Source organism: Camponotus floridanus, unplaced genomic scaffold (genome assembly GCF_003227725.1).
Source record: "Camponotus floridanus strain SB8 unplaced genomic scaffold, Cflo_v7.5 scaffold606, whole genome shotgun sequence".
NCBI classification, from domain to species: Eukaryota; Metazoa; Arthropoda; class Insecta; order Hymenoptera; family Formicidae; genus Camponotus; species Camponotus floridanus.
The window spans coordinates 1-5,086 of NW_020229777.1; the positions used below are offsets into that span (position 1 = coordinate 1).

Genomic DNA, 5,086 nt, shown 5'->3' on the forward strand with positions numbered 1-5,086 from the left:
TTAAAATTTCAGGAATTTTTGTCAAATAAAATACACACAAAATCGAAAGATTATAAATTAAAATAAATTTATAAATTAAAATTTAAAAAAAATTTTTTTTTTGAATAAATAACTTTGAATGAAGTAATACAACAGTTTTAACAATTTTCTTTAATTTACAACGTGTAATTAATTTTAAAAGAATTTGTTAAATTTATATGTATTTATGTATGAAAAATTTAATTTTGTACAATAAATAAATAAATAAATAATATATATATATATATATATATATATATATAGAGAGAGAGAGAGAGAGGGAGAGAGAGAGAGGAGAGAGAGAATGTATTTATATTTTTTTTATTTTAATTTATAATCTCTCAATTTGTATTTTATTTGATGAAAATTCATGTTATTTTGAAAATATCTAAAAACAAACGATTTTAACACCGACGTTAAAAAGATTTGAGAAAGCTTATGGAGTATTACTATTAAATATATAGGAGTATTACTATTAAATATATAAAAATTCTCACGAAACATGTTTAAGTAATACATTTGTCATAGTCAAAGGTTAAACTTATATGAAAATATTTTGAAACGCTTTTTATTAAGACACGCATCTTGAGTTATGTTTAAAATTCAGTTATCTACATAGTCTTTATTCGCTTTACATCATAGAGATTTGCGCGAAAAGACGTGCTCTTGTACACGATGCGAGATATTAAATTCTTTACTTACATCAGTTTATGAATAAAGCAAACTAGATAAGATGTAAAAATTTTATCGCAACATATGAATATAGTATATCATATAGTGTACCATTTTTTCTCATTAATGTAATAAAACTAAATTTATATATTATATATATATATATATACATATACAATTATATATATACAATTTATATATATATATATATATATATATATATATATATACAATTTTATATATTATTGTTATTGTTCAAGAAATTATCATTATTAGTATATAGATTAAAGTTATAAATTAAATTAGTATTATAACCTAATTTTCTATTTCCGCATTATTTTATTATAAAATTAGATTAGCTAAAATATTAAAACTAAATTACATTTTTTTTGTACTTCTGTCTATATATAGTGAAATATTAAAGATAAAATAGAATTATGTATGCATTTAATCGATATGTACAATATATTAACCTGTTGCATATGAATTTTCATACTACGTTCGCGCTTCATATTTTCGTCCAGCATAATAAAACTATTATAATTTTTGTCTACTCAAAAAAAATTTAATATCACCTGAAAAATGCGATACTTATAAATATTATTTTTATTTATTACTAAATATTTGTGAAATTTATCGTATTTATTAAGCATATATTATTTTAAACAGAATCAATAAATTAATATAAATATTAAAATTAATATATATTAATAAAATAACATAAACAATTAACAGAAAGCAATGTATCTTGATATCGCTTATCATTTTTCAAATGATACAGTATATCATTTAAATAATTTTATTAATTATTGGAAAATATTATCGGAGAGAAAGCAAAGTGAAAGAGAACAAGTTTTGATAAACTTTTAAATTTCTTAACACACAATCATTTTAGAAAGATCGACTTTGATTGATATCAAAATTTGAATTTTGCTTTACGAAGCTTTCATTATGATGCACAGAAATTAATCCACTAATCAATTCAAAAATATTTCTTATTATGAATTTAAATTTGTAACGATATTTTTTTATTTTAGCCAGCATGGAAAAAATTTTTTATTTTTGCTCTATCCTATTGTTTATCATATTTAAAAATAATATTTTTATACTAACATCCTCTAGTAGCATGTTAAATAAATTTGATTTTTAAAAATTTTATTATAATAGCATACATATTATCATTTACATGACTATATCTATCTATTTATCATCCAGTATTTTTTATGATAACAACGCCAGATATTTTAATTATATATACATTATATATAATTAGAAAAACTCCATAATTCTTTCTATAAGATTATATTATAAATGTATATAGTTATAGTAACTATAGGCCTCAAACATATGTTTACGCTATTACTTTTCGTGTAGTTCAAGGAATTTATAAATATTAAATATTATAATTATACTGATGTGGTTTTAGGTGGCCTTCCGACCAATAACTGTGGAACTGGCGCGAAGAGGATATAATGTCACTGTTTTTACAACTATTCCCATAAATGATCCTACTATTCAAAATTTTACTGAAGTGAAATTATCTTACTCGGAATATAAACTCGATAAGAATTTTAATCTCATAGCATGGGCAAAATTAGGGATACAGCCACTTTTTTGAAGGATTTTATAAACGTAATGAAGAAATGACGGATAGTGCACTGTCTCACCCCGTCATGCAGCGGCTGATATCGCCTAACAGCACCGAAAAATTTGACTTAATTATCGTCGAATGCCTGTTTTACGATGCGTTTTACGCATTATCATATCACTTCGATGCACCGCTAATCGGGATCGCATCGGTACCGCCTTTGACTGTACATCATTATGCATTCGGTAAGCGAAATTTTCGGTATTCATGCTTATCTGCTTGTGACGTGTACACTTATGTGACCAATGTGACTGTATTTCGCAGGAAATCCCATATCGTGGGCTTATTTGCCAGACGTGTTGTTTGATTCGGGTGAAAATATGAATTTGCTAGAACGTATCATCAACATATATTACAGTCTTTATCAAATAGTTTGGTATCGATACATGATTATCCCCGTGCAGGAGAAGATGGTTAGGAAATATTTTGGGGGACAGCGTGCCACTTGCTCATCAGCTTATCTCGAATATGGACTTGCTTCTATCGAATTTTCATCCGTTTCTTTATCCACATGCACACGTTCCCGGGATCATTCCAATAAGAGGATCTCGTCCAATCAATCAATACAACCATAATCTAACTCAGGTGCATATAAGCAATAATATAAAAATATCCTTACTCACAAAATCTATTAATATTCAAAAATTTCTACAACATCTTATAACGTACGAAACCATACTACGCATAAACACATGCAAGAAAAATACTGCAAAAAGTTTCTAATATACGATATAATCTTTTATATTAACATGTAACAACATGAGATTAAATTTAAGTAAAGCAAATTATTTAATTGAAGCAAAATGCGTAACAAAAGATGTGTACTTTTGCAGGATCTGCAAAAGACATTAGACGACGCGAAGGAAGGATTTATATATTTCAGTTTAGGTTCAAACGTCAGAGGCGAGTATCTATCTGACGAAAGACGAAACATGTTTCTGAAAACTTTCGAAAAATTACCTTACATTGTATTGTGGAAGTTCGAGTCCGATCTTCCGAATAAACCGAACAACGTCATCATTAGAAACTGGTTGCCGCAGCATGCAGTTTTAGGTTTGTAGTTTTCATTGCGCGAAACTTCTGTATAAAATATTATATACGTAAAAGAAGTATTAAATTTTAATGACAACTTTTTCTCTCTAATATAAAAAAAAAATTACAAAAATGAAAAAGTTATCAATTATGTGAAAGTTTCCGGTTTATCTCATTAGCACATCCGAACATACGGCTCTTCATGTATCAAGGAGGCTTGCAAAGCACCGAAGAAACGATAGAAAATGGAGTATGTGTGATTGGCTTTCCCGTTTTCGCCGATCAACATTATAATATAAAGCAACTGGAGGATTATGGCACGGGAAAAAAATTAATTCTCACTGACGTGAAGGAAGACGAACTCAGAGAGACCATATTCGAGGTCATTCAAAATTCCAGGTAATCTTTGTTTTATTATTTTTTTTATTATCGTGTCCTTTTTTTAAATATATATATCCACAATTAACAATATTCCGAATTTTTTTATATTTTCGATATCTTAATTTTCACTCTAACATATATTTTGATATTTTAAACAATTCAATTATTTCTTTGTAAAACCATTTAATCTAGTATTATCGAAATTGTTCAATTACTGCTTATTCGAGATACAAAATAGGAGCTCGATTTTTACATGAATTAAATTTCTCTCTAGAATCCATAAATGTGAAAAAATTGAAATTAAAAATAGAAACAACTTTTGGGATATCAGGGCAATTAATCCGTTTGCTATCTCTCTGCTTTCAGTTACAAGAATAACATGCTGAAGCTGCGTGATCTGCTGCATGATCTGCCATACGATCCATTGGACAATGCTATTTGGTGGATCGAGCATGTCATACGTCACAAAGGAGCACGACATCTTCGGAACAAGTCGCGAGATATGCCTTGGTACAAGACTCAATTATTGGATATACAAGCGATTGTACTCGTATCACTTGTCTTCGTTGCGTATATCATCGTAGTGATTATGTGTTTCACATTTCAAATTGTCAAACAAGAATTAAGAAAAAGATTAGTATCCAGCGCGAAGAAACAACAATGATGAATTATATTGAATACAGATGTCGAAAAGATGACATCTTCATTGTGTGAATTATGATAAAATACAAATAAAATTCCTAGATTTTTGTACTTTGTTGTTTTTACGTCCAAAATTGTATATTGCATCTTGCGCGATAAACAAAAAATGGATGATGACAAAATAAAAAACTTTTAACGCACTCAATGTATCGAATAATGAATTAATAACTCAATATATTTGAATTGTGATACAATTGTGTAGAAATGTTCACGGCTCGCAAACTACCTTTTTTATGTTGTCGACTATATAGGGACAAAATTTCTCGTTTTTTTATTTCATATTGTAGCAAAACCGCCGATTTTTCAGTCTCAATTTGACACGGAGATATAACGATGTTTAGAAAAATTTTATCTCGTACACAATAAAGTATATTCTAGCAGATTACACATGAGATTATAATTCTTTCGAAACCTTGAATTAAGACGAATATCAATAATTTCACAAAGTTATTAATAAGAATGTCACATATGCAAAAATATCAATAAAACTTACAATTATTATATGTACAATAATAACCAAGCTTACTTGAAGAACAATTTAATAATGCAATAATGTAATCACATATTCAATTTTACAGTTTATAATGTTAAAATTCTTGCAGAATAAATATTAAGTATACCTTGCGAAGTATC

The 5,086-nt window shown here is 27.3% G+C and overlaps 1 non-coding gene across 1 annotated transcript; it reads left to right on the forward strand.

The window, feature by feature from the left end:
- Nucleotides 1–2,116: 2,116 nt before the first annotated feature.
- LOC105255478 lies at nucleotides 2,117–4,838 on the forward strand (the record flags this gene model as incomplete). The annotated part of the gene is made up of 5 exons (XR_003123484.1): nucleotides 2,117–2,523; nucleotides 2,603–2,923; nucleotides 3,172–3,391; nucleotides 3,550–3,769; nucleotides 4,118–4,838. It is a non-coding gene; the product is annotated as a UDP-glucuronosyltransferase 2B15 (transcript).
- Between the last annotated feature and the right edge of the window lie 248 nt (nucleotides 4,839–5,086).